General features: G+C 41.0%; 1 long non-coding RNA gene across 9 annotated transcripts in view; it reads right to left on the bottom strand.

The window, feature by feature from the left end:
- LOC114884831 overlaps positions 1 to 19,219 on the bottom strand; it is a 211,725-nt gene that overhangs the window by 13,929 nt on the left and 178,577 nt on the right. For 7 of the 9 annotated variants that reach the window (XR_003790911.1, XR_003790908.1, XR_003790906.1 and 4 more), the window contains 2 exons: positions 8,607 to 10,856; positions 7,990 to 8,160 (listed from right to left, as the gene is read on the bottom strand). This is a non-coding gene — a long non-coding RNA (uncharacterized LOC114884831). The remainder of the gene's footprint in view (positions 1 to 7,989; positions 8,161 to 8,606; positions 10,857 to 19,219) is intronic. The other 2 variants (XR_003790907.1, XR_003790909.1) reach the window with 2 other exon arrangements.

A 19,219-nucleotide genomic window follows, 5' to 3' on the forward strand; every position in this document is an offset into this window, starting at 1 on the left:
TTGAGGAACGTCCATACTGTTCTCCATAGTGGCTGTATCAATTTACATTCCAACCAACAGTGAAAGAGGGTTCCCTTTTCTCCACACCCTCTCCAGCATTTATTGCTTGTAGATTTTTTGATGATGGCCATTCTGACTGGTGTGAGGTGATACCTCATTGCAGTTTTCATTTCCATTTCTTTAATAATTAGTGATGTTGAGCATCCTTTCATGTGTTTGTTGGCAATCTGTATACCTTCTTTGGAGAAATGTTTATTTAGGTCTTCTGGCCATTTTTGCTTTTTTTTTTTTTTTTTGCGGTACGCGGGCCTCTCACTGTTGTGGCCTCTCCCACTGAGGAGCACAGGCTCCGGACACGCAGGCTCAGCGGCCATGGCTCATGGGCACAGCCGCTCCGTGGCACGTGGGATCTTCCCAGACCAGGGCACGAATCCGTGTCCCCTGCATCAGCAGGCGGACTCTCAACCACTGCGCCACCAGGGAAGCCCTTCTGCCCATTTTTGGATTGGGTTGTTTGTTTTCTTGATATTGAGCTGCTTGTAAACTTTGGAGATTAATCCTTTGTCAGTTGCTTCATTTGCAAATATTTTGTTACATTCTGAGGGTTGTCTTTTGGTCTTGTTTATGTTTGCCTTTGCTGTGCAAAAGCTTTTAAGTTTCATTAGGTCCCAATTGTTTATTTTTGTTTTTATTTCCATTTCTCTAGGAGGTGGGTCAAAAAGGATCTTGCTGTGATTTATGTCATGGAGTGTTCTGCCTATGTTTTCCTCTCAGAGTTTTAGAGTGTATGGCCTTACATTTAGGTCTCTAATCCATTTTGAGTTTATTTTTGTGTGTGGTGTTAGGGAGTGTTCTAATTTCATTCTTTTACATGTAGCTGACCTGTTTTCCCAGCACCACTTATTGAAGAGGCTATCTGTTCTCCACTGTGTATTCTTGCCTCCTTTATCAAAGATAAGGTGACCATATGTGCGTGGGTTTATCTCTGGGCTTTCTATCCTGTTCCATTGATCTATATTTCTGTTTTTGTGCCAGTACGATACTGTCTTCATTATTGTAGCTTTGTAGTATAGTCTGAAGTCTAGGAGCCTGATTCCTCCAGCTCCATTTTTCTTTCTCAAGATTGCTTTGGCTATTCTGGGTCTTTTGTGTTTCCATACAAATTGTGAAATTTTTTGTTCTAGTTCTGTGAAAAATGCCATTGGTAGTTGATAGGGATTGCATTGGATCTATAGATTGCTTTGGGTAGTATAGTCATTTTCACAATATTGATTCTTCCAATGAAAGAAATGGCATATCCCTCCATCTGTCTGTATCACTTTTAATTTCTTTCATCAGTGTCTTATAGTTTTCTGCATACAGGTCTTTTTTCTCCTTAGTAGGTTTATTCCTAGGTATGTTATTCTTTTTGTTGCAATGATAAATGGAAGTGTTTCCTTAATTTCTCTTTCAGGTTTTTCATCATTAGTGTATAGGAATGCCAGAGATTTCTGTGCATTAATTTTGTATCTTGCTACTTTACCAAATTCATTGATTAGGTCTAGTAGTTTTATGGTGGCATTTTTAGGATTCTCTATGTATAGTGCCATGTCATCTGCAAAGAGTGACAGTTTTACTTCTTCTTTTCTGGTTTGGATTCCTTTTATTTCCTTTTCTTCTCTGATTGCTGGGGCTGAAACTTCCAAAACTATGTTGAATAATAGTGGAGAGAGTGGACAACCTTGTCTTGTTCCTGATCTTAGTGGAAATGGCTTCAGTTTTTCACCATTGAGAACGATGTTGGCTGTGGGTCTGTAATATACGGCCTTTATTATGTTGAGGTAAGTTCCCTCTATGCCTAATTTTTGGAGGGTTTTTATCATAAATAGATTGTTGAATTTTGTCAAAAGCTTTTTCTGCATCTACTGAGATGATCATATGGTTTTTCTCCTTCAGTTTGTTAATATGGTGTATCACATTGATTGATTTGCATATACTGAAGAATCCTTGCATTCCTGGGATAAACCCCACTTGATCATGGTGTATGATCCTTCTAATGTGCTGCTGGATTCTGTTTGCTAGGATTTTGCTGAGGATTTTTGCATCTACGTTCATCAGCGATACTGGCCTGTAGTTTTCTTTTTTTGTGACATCTCTGTCTGGTTTTCGTATCAGGGTGATGGTGACCTCATAGAATGAGTTTGGGAATGTTCCTCCCTCTGCTAGATTTTGGAAGAGTTTGAGAAGGATAGGTGTTAGCTGTTCTCTAAATGTTTGATAGAATTCACCTGTGAAGCCATCTGGTCCTGGGCTTTTGTTTGTTGGAAGATTTTTAGTCACAGTCTCAATTTCAGTACCTGTGATTGGTCTGTTTATATTTTTTATTTTTTCCTGGTTCAGACTCAGAAGGTTGAGCTTTTCTAAGGATTTGTCCATTTCTTCCAGGTTGTCCATTTTATTGGCATAGAGTTGTTTGTAGTAGTCTCTTATGATGCTTTGTATTTCTGCAGTGTCAGTTGTTACTTCTCCTTTTTCATTTCTAATTCTGTTGATTTGAGTCTTCTCCCTTTTTTTCTTGATGAGTCTGGCTAATGGTTTAACAATTTTCTTTATTTTCTCAAAGAACCAGCTTTTAGTTTTATTGATCTTTGTTACTATTTCTTTCATTTCTTTTTCATTTATTTCTGATCTGAACTTATGATTTTTTCCTTCTGCTAACTTTGGGGTTTTTTTGTTCTTCTTTCTCTAATTGTTTTAGGTGTAAGGTTAGGTTGTTTATTTGAGATTTTTCTTGTTTCTTGAGGTAGGATTGTTTTGTTATAAACTTCCCTCTTAGAACTGCTTTTGCTGCATCCCATAGGTTTTGGGTCATCGTGTCTTCATTGTCATTTGTTTCTAGTTATTTTTTTATTTCCTCAGTGATCTATTGGTTATTTAGTAGTGTATTGTTTAGGCTCCATGTGTTTGTACTTTTACAGTTTTTTTCCTGTAACTGATATCTAGTCTCATAACGTTGTGATCAGAAAAGATACTTGAAACGATTTCAATTTTCTTAAATTTACCAAGGCTTGATTTGTGACCCAAGACATAATCTATCCTGGAGAATGTTCCATGAGCACTTGAGAATAAAGTGTATTCTGTTGTTCTTGGATGGAATGTCCTATAAATATCAATTAAATCCTTCTTGTTTAATGTGTCATTTAAAGCTTGTGTTTCCTTATTTATTTTCATTTTGGATGATCTGTCCATGGGTGAAAGTGGGGTGTTAAAGTCCCCTACTATGATTGTGTTACATTGATTTCCCCTTTTATGGCTGTTAGCATTTGCCTTATGTATTGAGGTGCTCCTATGTTGGGTGCATAAATATTTACAATTGTTATATCTTCTTCTTGGATCGATCCCTTGATCATTATGTAGTATCCTTCTTTGTCTCTTGTAATAGACTTTATTTTAAAGTCTATTTTGTCTGATATGAGAATTGCTACTCCAGCTTTCTTTTGATTTCCATTTTCTTGGAATATCTTTTTCCATCCCCTCACTTTCAGTCTGTATGTGTCCCTAGGTCTGAAGTGGGTCTCTTGTAGACAGCATATATACGGGTCTCGTTTTGGTATCCATTCAGCCACTCTATGTCTTTTGGTTGGAGCATTTAATCCATTTACATTTAAGGCAATTATCAATATTTATATTCCTATTTCCATTTTCTTAATTGTTTTGGGTTTGTTTTTATAGGTCTTTCCCTTCTCTTTTATTTCCTGCCTAGAGAAGTTCCTTTAGCATTTGTTGTAAAGCTGGTTTGGTGGTGCTGAATTCTCTTAACTTTCGTTTGTCTGTAATGGTTGTAATTTCTCCATCAAATCTGAATGAGGTCCTTGCCAGGCAGAGTAATCTTGATTGTTGTGCTTTCCCTTTCATCACTTTAAATATGTCCTGCCACTCCCTTCTGGCTTGCAGCTTCTGCTGAAAGATCAGCTGTTAACCTTATGGGGATTCCCTTGTATGTTATTTGTTGCTTTTCCCTTGCTGGTTTAATATTTTTTCTTTGTATTTAATTTTTGACAGCTTGATTAATATGTGTCTTGGCATGTTTCTCCTTGGATTTATCCTGTATGGGACTCTCTGTGTTTCCTGGACTTGACTGACTATTTCCTTTCCCATATTAGGGAAGTTTTCAACTCTAATCTCTTCAAATATTTTCTCAGTCCCTTTCTTTTACTCTTCTTCTGGGACCCCTATAATTCGAATGTTGGTGTGTTTAATGTTGTCCCAGAGGTCTCTGAGACTGTCCTCAATATAGTTATTTCCACTATTTTATCTTCCAGGTCACTTATCTGTCTTCTGCCTCAGTTATTCTGCTATTGATTCCTTCTAGAGAATTTTTAATAGCATTTATTGTGTTGTTGATCATTTTTTGTTTGTCCTCTCGTTCTTTTAGGTCCTTGTTAAACGTTTCTTGTATTTTCTCCATCCTATTTCCAAGATTTTGGATCATCTTTACGATCATTACCCTGAATTCTTTTTCAGGTAGACTGCCTATTTCCTCTTCATTTGTTTGGTCTGATGGGCTTTTACCTTGCTCCTTCATCTGCTGTGTGTTTCTCTGTCTTCTCATTTTGCTTAGCTTACTGTGTTTGGGGTCTCCTTTTCGCAGGCTGCAGGTTCGTAGTTCCCATTGTTTTTGGTTGCTGCCCCCAGTGTCTAAGCTTGGCTCAGTGGGTTGTGGAGGCTTCCTGGTGGAGGGGACTGGTGCCTGTGCTCTGGTGGATGAGGCTGGATCTTGTCTTTTTGGTGGGCAGGGCCACATTCAGTGGCGTGTTTTGGGGTGTCTGTGACCTTACTAAGATTTTTTGGCAGCCTCTCTGCTTATGGGTGGGGTTGCAATCCAGTCTTGCTAGTTGTTTGGCATAGGGTGTCTAGCACTGTAGCTTGCTGGTCGTTGAGTGGAGTTGGGTCTTAGTGTTGCAATGGAGATCTCTGGGAGAGATTTTGCCATTTGATATTATGTGGAGTCAGTTGGTCTCTGGTGGACCAATGTCCTGAACTCAGCTCTCCTACCTCAGAGGCACAGGCCTGACACCCGGCCGGAGCAACAAGACCCTGTCAACCATACAGTTCAGAAGAAAAAGGAGAAGAAAAGAAAGAAAGAAAGAAAGAAAAATAAATAAATAAGTAAAATAAAGGTATTAAAATAAAATATAAAAATTATTAAAAATTTTAAAAGTAAAAAGTAATAAAAAAGAAAGAAGAGAGAAACCAAACCTAAAAAACAATCTTTCAGTGATAACAAGTGCTAAAATCTATACTAAGAAAACCAAACAAACAAACAAAAAAAACGGACAGACAGAACGCTAGGAGAAATTGTAAAAGCAAAGCTATACAGACAAAATCACACAAAGAAGCATACACATACACACTCACAAAAAGAGAAAAAGGAAAACAATATACATATCTATATATGGAAAAAAGGAAGAGAGCAACCAAATCAATAAACAAATATACCAATGACGATAAACTCTAAATATTAAACTAAGATAAGCATAAAACCAGAAACAAATTAGATGCAGAAAGCAAACCCCAAGTCCACAGTTGCTCCCAAAGTCCACCACCTCAATTTTGGAATGATTCATTGTCTATTTAGGTATTCCAGAGATGCAGGTACATGAAGTTGATTGTCAAGATTTAATCCACTGCTCCTGAGGCTGCTGGGAGAGATTTCCCTTTCTCTTCTTTGTTCTCACAGCTCCTGGGGTTCAGCTTTGGATTTGGAACCGCCTCTGCGTGTAGGTTGCCTGAGGGTGTCTGTTCTTCACTCAGACAGGACAGGGTTAAAGAAGCACCTGATTCGGGAGCTCTAGCTCACTCAGGTCAGGGGGAGGGAGGGGTATGGAATGAGGCATGAGCCTGTGGTGGCAGAGGCCGACATGATGTTGCAACAGCCTGAGGTGCGTCATGTGTTCTCCCGGGGAAGTTGTCCCTGGATCACGGGACCCTGGCAGTGGCGGGTTGCACAGGCTCTTGATAGGGGAGGTGTGTAGTGACCTGTGCTTGCACACAGGCTTCTTGGTGGCTGCAGCCGCAGCCTTAGCATCTCACGCCCGTCTCTGGTGTCCATGCTGATAGCCGCAGCTCGCGCCCATCTCTGGAGCTCATTTAGGGGGTCCTCTTAATCCTTTCTCCTTGCACACCCTGAAACAATGGTCTCTTGCCTCTTAGGCAGTTCCAGTCTTTTTCCTGGACTCCCTCCTGGCTAGCCATGGCACACTAGACCCCTCAGGCTGTGTTCACGCCACCAACCCCAGTCCTCTCCCTGGGATCTGACCTCCAAAGCTGGAGCCTCAGCTCCCAGCCCCTGCCCGCCCCAGCGGGTGAGCACATAAGCCTCTCAGGCTGGTGAGTGCTGGTCGGCACTGACCCTCTGTGCAGGAATCTCTCCACTTTGCCCTCTACACCCCTGTTGCTATGCACCCCTCCGTGGCTCCAAAGCTTCTCCCCCACCCACCCCCCCCATCTCCACCAGTGAAGGGTTTTCCTAGTATATGGAAAATTTCCTCCTTCACAGCTCCCTCCCAGAGGTGCAGGTCCCGCCCCTATTCTTTTGTCTCTGTTTTTTCTTTTTTCTTTTGCCCTACCCAGGTACATGGGGGAGTTTCTTGCCTTTTGGGAAGTCTGAGGTCTTCTGCCAGCATTCAGTAGGTGTTCTATAGGAGTTGTTCCACATGTAGATGTATTTGTGGGGAGGAAGGTGATCTCCACGTCTTACTGCTCCACCATCTTGAAGGTAGTTACCATGTGTTTTTAAATGAAACCTGAGTGTCAGGTATTGTTCTAAGCACTTTTCTTCTATAGCTGCTTTAATTCTTACCATCCCAAGAGTGAGGAATCCTCCCCTTTTTACAATGAGGAAACTGAAGATTTATTTATTTTGCATCCTCGGCCCCAGCATGCTCCCTGTAGTGGATGGTGGAGCCGGAAAAGCCCAGCCTCACCTCTGCTCCTGGCTCCCCGGGGCCTTGCGGGCTCATTTCCATATAACATGATGTGATCTGTGCTGCCATGGTGGGTTACTGTTATGAAGTCCCAAGGCAATATGCTTTCTGTGTTGTTCTTAACATAGATCCTCTCTGTGAATTTATTTTTGGTGATTTTTTAAAATGCCAGTTTCCTTCCAGAGTGGACGCTCTGTGGGGGCCAGGACACTGCCTACTTGGCTTACACCTGTATTTCCAATAACTAGAACAGTACTTGTCACCTGTTAGGAGCACAATACATTTTTTGATGAGTGGATGAGGAATGAATTGAGCAATATCAAGATATGGTAACATGATCTGCGTTTAACCTGGATCACAATGGTAGCCAACATCTTGTGAAATGAGGTTCTGGGGTAAGACCACACCCATTGAGAATTGGGAACTTTTCAACAATTATTCTTTGATTATTAACTTAAATGGAAGAGCCCCAAACCTCCTTCAGCTTCTTTCCCTGCCCCAAGTGTTTCCATCTCTTCCTGCTGTAATGATTGGCAGTAACAGAATTGCATTGTTGATCACCACGCATCATTGTGGGAGAAAATTGAGGTTGCTTGCAGCTCTCTCTTAAGATAGCCTTTTAGAACCACGTTTAAGAAGCAGCTATTCAGCAACCACAATTTGCCTCCCTACTATGTGACACAGAGAGCATAGCTGTTGTAGATCACATCTCACTCAATGTTGTAGATCACATCTCACTCAGTGTTGTAGATCACATCTCACTCAATCTCCAGATGAGAGAAAAATCATTATCCTTATTTTATAGATGAGGAAAACTAAGTCTCAGACTGATTATATAACCTGCCCAAGATCTTATAACTTTTAAGGGACAGAACGGGAGCTTGATTGTCCATGATACAATTAGAATCTTGAATACTAAGGTCAGAACATGATATTGATTCTGTGAAAAACTACCAAATGGAAAAGGTTATAAAGCTTGGCCACCTATGTTGATGACAGTAATCAAGAAACTATATACTGGTACCTGTACTGTTGAAAAACAGAACAAAGAAGAGAAACAGTAAGTTGCAGATGTCCTTAATGGTCAACCCAGGAGGCAAGGCTGTTGATAAGCCTGAAGCAGGAAGCTGTAAGACACGTGCTTATGGCGAGTGTTTAAAGATGGGACTAGCTTCTCCCTTGAGTATTTCTAAACCTAGAAGGAATAGAGAAGACTTCTTTACTGGGGTGTCTCTAAAGAGAATGCAAAAAACTTCAGTCTTTTTTGTTGTATCTCCCGCTAGAGGGTTAAAATCTGGCTTTTGGGTTTCATCCTGCAGTGGCTTCCCTTTCATTTGTGTTTATGTTAGACAAGCAAAGACTCTCAGTTACCTATTATCTCTCACGTTTAAAAACAGCCACCTCTTCTATTCTTATGTTGCAATTTAGAGCCAAAGAAGACTAAACACAAATGAAAAAGAAATAGTTTCTGGTATTAGATTTCTTGATTGTTTTGAAAACCAATATTATATTTTTAACAGAAAACCCAAAGGGACCCAGCTTGGTCCACAGCCACAGTCGCTGGGAAGAGTGGCCTTAGGATACAGAAGGAACAGTTGAAATCGTCATTAAATTCCCCCTGTGGAAGTGACCCACACATACATGGTTACACTGATGGCTTGATGGGTGTGTTTCCTCTTGGATCACTGGGTTTACAAAGATCTTAAGTTAGGACTCCTTTTCACAGTGGGTTTTGAAAAACTGGATTTCAGTGAACAGGAATGTTAATAGCAGGACTTGAAGCATCTCCTGCTAAGATGGGCCTGGTTGAAGTCACATTCATTATGAAGGATCACTTGCTTTTTTTTTTTGGATCCTCTGGTCGCTGGAATTTTGTCTGAGGTAGTTCCAAATTGAGATGGAAGGACCTCCCTGGCAGTCCAGTGGTTAAGAATCCACACTTCCACTGCAGGGTCCACAGGTTTGATCCCTGGTTGGGGAACTAAGATCCTGCATGCCAAAAAGAACAAATTGAGATGGAGAGCCACAAGAATACCTAAAGCAGTTCCTAAAATGGACCTCAACAAAGCCCACAAAAGGATTTATTGGGCATTATAAAATTCACGCTCCATGCAGAACTAAGTGCAATTTGACATTAAGTGTAACCAGTTGTATGCAAATATGCACAATGTCTTATATAATAATATGTAGGTAACAATATGTTCCTCCTAAGAACTTTCCATTCTTCCTCACTAAAACCAAAAACAACTTCAGGGAAATATAGTGAAAATGAAAAGTCTGGCTGATCTGGCCTGGCTTCCCCTCCTGGAGTGATTCTAACTCCACTTGCTCCATGCACTGCCTTCTCCAAGAAGTTGTTTCTGTTACCACACGCTGCCAACATCGGCCTGTTTTTTCTAGTTCTACCCACAGTTGTTCAAAGTTCACTTGGAGTACCTAGATTTTATCAACAACACTCTTAAGACAATCTTCTGCCTCACATACTCTCCAGTGTTGCCTAGACTGGGCATACTGATCATTATTCTGGAAAGGATTTCTCTTTCTGTTTGTTCCTAATTGCAACTCTGGAACTCTAATCCAGGGCTGTCGTATAGAAACAGAATGAGACGGACAAATATGAATCATATATGTATTCTCAAATTTTCTAGCAGCCACATTAAAAGGAGTAAAAAATTAATTTTACATATATATTAAAAATCATCAAACATTATTTCAGCATGTGATCAAGTTTCAAAAATCATTAATGAGGTCTTTCACATTCCTTTTTATTTTTCTCTGTTATACTATGTTTTGAAAATCTGGTGTGTGTTTCAGCCTTGTAGAACATCTGGATCTGGCCTCGTCCATTTGCATGTGTTCAAAGGGCACATGTGGCTAGTGGCTACCACATTGGACAGCCCAGCACAAATCTACTCTAGAGGCTTTGAGTTCTGGCCAGCTGGCTATAGTAAGAGAGATTTGCACCCTGCTCACATTTTGTTGGGATATATAACTTTCTGATTCAGATCAACCGGAAAATAACTTCCAACTCCCACTGAGGAGTTGTACCATGATAATCCCTCTGTATTAAACTCCACTGCCTCATCCACCCCAATCCCTTGTATTATTATTGTTGAATTCTTGCATTCATAGTTACCACGTTGAACACAATAACACAAAGAGTGCTTCCATTCCATAGCCTTCACTTCATAATGTTTTCCCGGTGGTGGTTTTTTCCTAGGTAGGATGAGAATGTCAAGATAAAAAGATTCTTTTCCTTTACTCTTTCACTTGCTTCTTTTCCTTTCCTCCTCCTTTGTCTCCTGTGCCTTGAAGAGGTTGTCAAATTCCTGCTTCTGTGGTTTATGGGGTTTCATGCCCCTCCTCTTCTTGGAGATCCTTGTGTGCAGAACATCTAATAGGTCACCTCTGAGTGACCTCTGTTCCAACTCCACTTGCACCAGCTTCAGGTCTCCAAGTAGAGGAGGAGAAGAGAGAACAAACAGGGACTTGGGACTGAAGGCGGTGGGCGTGAGGGGTGCCAGGAGGTAGGAAGCAGGGGAAGGAAACATCTTAGATGAAATAGGAGGAGAAGAGAAAGAACTGAGAGCAGAGAAGCAGTTGAGTATGTGGGGAGCATAGACAATGGCTGACAATTACAGGGGGAATGGTATTCTAAAGCTGGTGGGACCATCAAAATATACAAATTGTAAAGGTTAAGTGAAATGTTTATTTTATTCTTTTCTCCTTAGTCAGCCTGACTGAATACGATTAACAGGAACACGGCACTAGCTGCAAACTAAAATTAGATGTTAGTTCGACTTCTCACTCACCGCATTAATGCACAGATGCCTCTTCCACATAAATTCCTTTCTCACCAGCCTCAGTCACCTTACACATCCTTCTCCAGAGCTGCATGTTAGAAAGGAAACACAGAACTTTCGTTCAGCTGGCTCGCCTCTGCAAGTCAGCACCTCATGGTGGAGGAGAAAACATCCCAGATTAGAACCGTCAGACCTGAGGTCAAGTCCGGGCTCCCCACCATCCTAGCACTACAACTTTGGGCAAGTCCATTTACCTCACCTGGGTAATAGTTTCCTTGTCTACCAAGGGGACGTGCACTTCTCTTTCTTACCTATGTCTCAGGAATTGGGGAGAAAATAAATAAGATGATGAATAAGGAAGAACTTAAGCTGTCTAGAGTCTTACACACAAGGATTAAAGTAACTATGTCTATGTTGGCCATTACGTCTGAACATCTGACAAGTTACCCCCAGTTTACAGTTAGGGAATGGAAGGCCCAGACAGGTAACACTGGCTCATCCAGAATCTCCCAGAGACCAGTGACTTGAGAAGAGAACCTAGTCCACCTCCGCTCAACCCCAGTCTGTATCCCCCAACCATGCTGTCTTTCTGGAGAAAACATTCCCCACCCAAACCACTCCAACATAAAGCCCATTCAGCCATCAAGAGAGAAAAAAACAAAGGTACTTTTCAGAATTTTCTTTTAAATCTGCCTTCAAACAATAACTCTTTGAAAGATTGATACCAAAATAATTTTCTCCCAAAATTTCTTTTTCTTCCCCACTACTTAGATATATTACTTGGTTACCACTTGTAAAAGCTGAGATACTTGGAATGTTTAGCCTGAAAAAGAATGACTGAAACAGGTGTCCTTGGGGTTTTTTCCTTTATTAAGTACACTCATAGCAAGAATATATGGATTTTTCACTTGCTAAATACTTCCACAAATATTTCTTTAATGAACTGATTTCAGTGAAATAATCCGCTGAATGAAATAATTGGTTTTCAGTTCTCAGTTATGATTACATATACAAAGCCAGTGACCAAGTTTACATGCACGTTCACTGTGTACAAATACTACTTAAATTTTGTTCCTTGACCCTACTTGACAACATACAATAATGACAACATTGCTGAGCTTCAGAGCTGGTTCAAGCCTCAGAAATGCTTCCAGCACTGAGACCCTGGGCATATTACATTCCTCCTTGAACCTTAGTTTCATCATTCGTAAAGTGGAAATAATATCATCCGTGTCACATCATTCTTGAGAGAAATTAGATAAACAATTTATTTATGTAAGAGCTTTAGGAAATTCAAAGTCTTATAGAAAATAATTTTTTTTCATTACAATTCTTTCAAGCTACAGCTGTATTAGGCAAGGATCATTTTTTCCTTGTGTCGATCACTGATAAGGCAGGAAAAAGGCCTATGATATTAAAAAGGGTTGGACTCTGAAAGGGTGGAACAGTCATCCTAAGAAATATAGCCTATAATTCTCAGAATTAAAGGACCTTGGGGATCATCTAGTCTATCTCTTCATTTCTCAGCTAAGGAAACTGGGTGGGTGGTGTGGGGAAGGAGGGGCCTGGCTTTCAGCAGTGCAGGAATAAAAACCAAACCCAAAACAGAGAAAACGCTCCATGTTCTGCCTCTAGATGTTTCACCACATTCTGCTGCCTTATTTTATGAGGATCAAATACACATCCTCTGGGTGATGGAAGGTCACCTGTGGACGTATAACATCAGAGAGGTCACTCGGGGATGCTCAGAGACAGAAGGTTTACAATGGGCTCTGTAGTCAGACCTGCAATGTGGCTTCTCCTCTCCCAAATTCCCACCAGGTGTCAACTATCCTCTTCACAACCTCTGGTGATGGTACACGCAATGCCTGTCTATGCCATCCCGACCTACTTTTCAAACATATATTCTTCTTCTGAGTAGGATGGGCATCTACTGTAAGCCTCTGTCTACCCTCTCTCCTTTGTGGCTGAGACCCAAGCTGCTGGGGTAGAGCCACATCCAATCAATGTATTCATGACCATCAAACAAGTCATTACCAAATTAGTTACATCATTGAAGGTGTAATAGGAGTTCTGGAAGAAAAGTACTGGATGCCATGAATGAGTGTGATGGGGTGACTGAACACAGGCTGGTGGTTAGGATAGATTTCCTCAAGGCCATGGTGATAATCCGAGACCTGGAGGATCGGTAGACTTTGGACCAGTGAAGTTAGACAAATGTGAGGAGGAGGGTACCAGGCCAAGGCAATAGCTCTTGTGAAGGCCCTGAAGACAAAGGGCCCAGAGAAATCTGGAAAAGAAAGGAAGCCCATTGTTGGGGGAACAAAGTGTAGAAGAGTGAGAGGGGAGAGAGAGATCAGGAAGGCCACCCCACACCAATGCAAATACTTTACAAGGTCTTCATCCTGTGTCTTTCAAGTTTATCTATAACTGCCCTGAAGTGGGTTGCCCAAAGAGAACTCAGGGGTTATAAACTTTAATTCTATGTCAGACTGCGCAGGTACAAATTCTGGATCTTCAAGTTACTAGTTGTGAGATCTTAGAGTAGTTTATGTATTTTTCTGAGAATCCCCATCTATAAGTGATAATACTAGTAGTCCTCACTCACAGTGTCTTGAGGATTAAGTGTATTATTTGTGTAAATAGACATAAGGGTTCTAGGACAGTGCCTGGCACATAATAAGTGCTATATAAAACTTTGTTATTAATATCATGGTCCAAGCCAGCAGCCTGACTCCTAGTTTCCCTCTACTTTTTGCTTCTGCGTCAGTTCAGGTCTTCTGGGAAGCAGATGGATTGGGCAGGGAGAGCTTTAGACTTCAGTGACCATCTAACAAAGTCTCAGAGAATCCACTGAGAGGCTCCAGAGCAAAGAATGCCTACTTGAGGAATCTCGCCCTGGGCAGAAGTGGTCAGGCCCTAGTATGGCTACTGTGTTTGGTAACCAGCCAGAGAAGAATACCCAGGAAGAGTATGGCTCCAAGGCTCTATACCTCACGGCTCACGGCCCAGCTCGTTCTTTAGGGGTGGTCCGAGGAGTGCACATATGGCTGCCACAGCTTTGGACTCACTGAATAGATTCCCCCCACTCTCAGACTCTCCTTTGCATCTTCCAGACACTCGGTTGCATTCCTCTGCTAACCCCTGGCTTTCCAGGTCTATTTGCCTCACCTAACTTCCTCACTGATGGGGCTCCTAATTCCACTGTTTCCATTGATGCTGCTTCAACTGAACCCTTTCTACCCTCAGCTGCACATGCTGCCTTAGTCTGTTATGGGAACCTAGGAAGCTTATCTTTCTGACTCTTGACAACCCTTTGGAGATCTGAAAATAATTATCTTGTGAAAATGGTGTCATAGAAGAGCACCAACACCAAGTAAAATTAAGTTTGAAAGCTGGTTCTACCATTTATTAACTGTGCAAACAATTAAATCTTACCCAACCGCAATTTCTCCATCTGTAAAATGGAACTAATGCCTACCTTTCAGGGTTGTGGTAAGGATCGGATGAGATAATATATGTGACAGTTCCTAACACAGTGACTACCATATAACAAACGCTCAATAAATACTACTTTTCTTTCCTTTCTTCTTCTTGGCATCTTGTCTTCTCCAGATTAATCACCACTAGCTTCCTCCTGGCTTTCAGGGGCTCTTCTCATCTGCAACACTGGTTTTTAAAAGTTATAATCTATCTATAATAACATTAACTTTGCAAAATAGAATAAAGAGTCTACTCCACACTGCGGTGGTATAACCACCGTGAAAGAGATGATGCCTATCCACTAAAACCCAGCTTCAATGATTGCCCATTAAACCTACGATAATATTCAGCTCCTTAACCTGGCCTTTGTCATCTGGTTCCTTCTGCCTGGAATTCTCTTCCTCTCACACATCTCCTGGCTCTGCCCTTCAATTCTCATTCACTTCCCCAGAGAGGCTACTCTCACCTCCTAATCTAAATTAGCTCTCCATTATACCTGCACTCTGTTCTTCTCCCTTACAGAATTTATCACAATTTATAATTTTATACTCATTTCTACAGATACAATTGTTTAATGTATATTTTCCCTATAGACATTAAACTTCAAAAAGGCAGGAACTGTATCACATCTGGAACATCCAGCATAGAAAATCAATAATACTGTTAGATGAATGTATGATTTACCTCCCTCCATTCAAACCAAGATAGCATGCACATTTTTTTTGACAAATTCATCTCACTATCGATTCATATTCAGCTTCTTGTTCACCATAACTTCAAAGGCTTTTTTACACACCTGTTAGAGCTAACTCATCATGATCCATGTCGCTGTATATGTGCATGCACGAGCACACGCATGCATGTTTAACATGAACAAAGGCATGCATTTGAGTAAATAATGGGTGCTCAGGTCAACTGAATGGTGCAATATGTGTGTTTATGTGTGTGTAAAGATAAATCGGATATTGACAAAATCACCTGTGTCAAATGACAGTAGTATGACTTGAGAACATTGGAGAATATTTCATATGCAAAGATGGAGTGAAGGGGCAATGGTTTTATTCATAATCCGAGAAGTAGGGTCAAGCAACCAGGACCAGAGTAGGGAGATCATAAAGAAAATCCCAAAGCCATCATCCACGATGGGGCCTGGAACCCTGGGAACCAAGAAACTTGGTCTAAAGACCCAGAAACAGAAATGAAGCCTTATAGTCAGGCTTGAACTTGTGAATGATGGGGAGTCATTAAAGGTATTAGAGAGTGATGGAGAAAGATGTCACGGAGAATGTACCTAGTGAATGCAGAAGGGAGAAGCTGAGTGTGAGAGACTAGTTTGGCATTTATAGCAGCTGTCTATGCTGGAGGATGATGATAATTTTTGAGAAAAAGAATTAGTTCATTATTGGACAAATTATACAAAGCTCTTAGAGTGTGAGTGAACTGCAGGGCATGCTGATGACACAAACAGATGGAGAGATATACTATGCTCCTGGATTGGAAGAATCAATACTGTGAAAATAATTATACTACCCAAAGCAATCTACAGGTTCAATGCAATCCTATCAAATTACCAATTGCATTTTTCACAGAATTAGAACAAAAAAATTACACAATTTGTATGGAAACACAAAAGACCCTGAATAGCCAAAACAATCTTGAGAAAGAAAAACAGAGCTGGAGGAATCAGACTCCCCAACTTCAGACTATACTACAAAGCTAGAGTGATCAAGACAGTATGGTACTGGCACAAAAACAGAAATATAGATCAATGGAAGAGGATAGAAAGCCCAGAGATAAACCCACATACCTATGGCCACCTAATCTATGACAAAGGAGGCAAGAATATACAATGGAGACAAGATAGTCTCTTCAATAAATGGTGCTGGGGAAACTGGACAACTACATGTAAAAGAATGAAATTAGAACACTACCTAACACCATACACAAAAATAAACTCAAAAATGGATTAAAGATCTAAATGTAAGACCGGACACTTTAAAACTCTTAGAGGAAAAACACTCACTGACATAAATTACAGCAAGATCTTTTTTGACCCACCTCCTAGAGTAATGAAAATAAAAACAAAAATAAGCAAATGGGACCTAATTAAACTTAAAAGCTGGGCTTCCCTGGTGGCACAGTGGTTGAGAGTCCGCCTGCCAATGCAGGGGACACGGGTTCGTGCCCCGGTCCGGGAAGATCCTACATGCCGCGGAGCGGCTGGACCCGTGAGCCATGGCCGCTGAGCCTGCGCATCAGGAGCCTGCGCTCCGCAACGGGAGAGGCCACAACAGTGAGAGGCCCGCGTACTGCCAAAAAATAAAAAAACCTAAAAGCTTTTGCACAGCAAAGGAAACCATAAACAAGACGAAAAGACAACCCAGAGAATGGGAGAAAACATTTGCAAACAAAGTAACAGACAAAGGATTAATCTCTAAAATATACAAACAGCTCATGCAGATCAATATCAAAAAAACAAACAACCCAATCAAAAAATGGGTGAGGACTTCCCTGGTGGCACAATGGTTAAGAATCTGCCTGCCAATGCAGGCACCCCGGGTTCAATCCCTGGTCCAGGAAGATCACACATGCCGCGGAGCAACTAAGCCCATGCACCACAACTACTGAGCCTGCGCTCTAGAGCCTGCAAGCCACAACTACTGAGCCCACGTGCCACAACTACTGAAGCCCGTGCACCTAGAGCCTGTGCTCCACAACAAGAGAAGCCACCACAGTGAGAAGCCCACGCTCCGCAACGAAGAGTATCCCCTGCTTGCCACAATTAGAGAAAGCGCACGCAGAGCAACGAAGACCCAACGTAGTCAAAAATTAATTATTCTAAAATGGGCAGAAGAACTAAATAGACATTTCAGCCAAGAAGACAAACAGATGGCCAAGAGGCACATGAAAAGATGCTCAACAGCATTAATTATTAGAGAAATGCAAATCAAAACTACAATGAGGTATCACCTCACACCAGTCAGAATGGCCATCATCAAAAAATCTACAAACAATAAATGCTGGAGAGGGTGTGGAGAAAAGGGAACCCTCTTGCACTGTTGGTGGGAACGTAAATTGATACAGCCACTGTGGAGAACAGTATGGAGGTTCCTTAAAAAACTAAAAATAGAACTATTGTATGATTCAGCAATCCCACTCCTGGGCATATACCCAGAGAAAACCATAATTCAAAAAGACACATTTACCCAGTGCTCCTGGCAGCACCATTTACAATAGCCAGGACATGGAAACAACCTAAATGTCCATTGACAGGTGAATGGATAAAGGAGATGTGGTACATATATATAATAGAATATTACCCAGCCATAAAAAGAAATGAAACTGGGTCATTTGTAGAGATATGGATGGACCAAGAGTATGTCATACAGAGTGAAGTAAGTGAGAAAGAGAAAAAGAAGTATCATATATTAACACATATATGTGGAATCTAGAAAAATGGTACAGATGAACCTATGTGCAGGGCAGGAATAGAAAGGCAGATGTAGAGAACAAACATGTGGACACGGCAGGGAAGGGGAGGGTGGGATGAATTGGGAGATTAAGTTTAACATAAATACAGTACCATGTGTAAAATAGATAGTTAGTGGGAACCTACTGTATACCACAGGGAGCTCAGCTCAGTGCTCTGTGATGACCTAGATGGGTGGAATGGGTGTGGAGACAGGTCCAAGAGGGAGGGGATATATGTATACATATAGCTGATTCACTTCACTGTACAGCAGAAACTAACACATCATAAAACAATTATACTCCAATAAAAAAAAGATTGGTAGATGGAAATAAACTAGAAATTAGGAAAGGAGGAGGAGAGCGAAGGGTCAAGAGAGGAGAGAATATCAAAAAGGAAGAACTGTTTGAGCTCTGCAATACTTTAGAGAAGATGAGCAGAAGATGGTGAACACTAAAAGATGCCTATAAGGTTTAGAATTTAAGTGGTCCCTGGTAATATTGGATAGAAAAATTTTAGAGAAGGTGGAGGGGCCAGAACCATATGGTTGATGAATGATGCATAAGTGGGAGTTAAAGATGTAAAAGAAAATACATGATATGAAACATAATGGAAACCATGGCTGGGTTTTGATTCCCTCTAACCATGTTTGATTCACCTTTTCTAGTGCCCTCATACATTCCAAGAGTTTTGATACATCCTAACTTTTCTCTACCATGCCTTCTCCTACTGTCTTCTGTTACATGCTGTTTTTCCTTTCTTCCTTTGTTACAGCCGTCTTTGCTCTTAGAATCTCTCCCACTTGGGCTGCCCCATAGATTTACAGTCAGAACTGCCTGTTTAAGATTTGCTTCACTTTCTCTTCCCACCTTCCGCACTCAGAGAGGCAGGTTGTGGAATTATGGCTAGTCTTCATTTGAAATCAGCTTTTCCAAAGTTCAACAGCAACATGTGCATGTCTTAAGCTATCGTCAGCCACACACACACAAACTTTGCACTCCAGAAGGCTGCTTCCAGCAGTCCCAGGAATGTCTGTTAGGCAGAACAAGTGGAGTCTTGCCCATACCCCCTTGATAGTTAATCTTTGGACAAGAATATAGAAAGATAGATAATTAATTTTAAAAGGGTATGTTAGGGCAGACAGCAGAAGCAAGAAGAACTACAGTCCTGCAGCCTGTGGAATGACAACCACCTTCATAGACAGACAAAATGAAAAGGCAGAGGACTATGAACCAGATGAAGGAACCAGATAAAACTCCACAAAAAAGCCTAAATGAAGTGGAGATAGGGAACCTCCCAGAAAAAGAATTCAGAATAATGATAGTGAAGATGATCCAGGACCTCAGAAAAAGAATGGAGGCAAAGATCAAGAAGATGTAAGAAATGTTTAGCAAAGACCTAGAAGAATTAAAGAACAAACAAACAGAGATGAACAATACAATAACTGATATGAAAAATACACTAGAAGGAATCAATAGCAGAATAACTGAAGCAGAAGA

The sequence above is a fragment of the Monodon monoceros genome, unplaced genomic scaffold (assembly GCF_005190385.1).
Source record: "Monodon monoceros isolate NGI ecotype Baffin Bay Population unplaced genomic scaffold, NGI_Narwhal_1 Super_Scaffold_5, whole genome shotgun sequence".
NCBI classification, from domain to species: Eukaryota; Metazoa; Chordata; class Mammalia; order Artiodactyla; family Monodontidae; genus Monodon; species Monodon monoceros.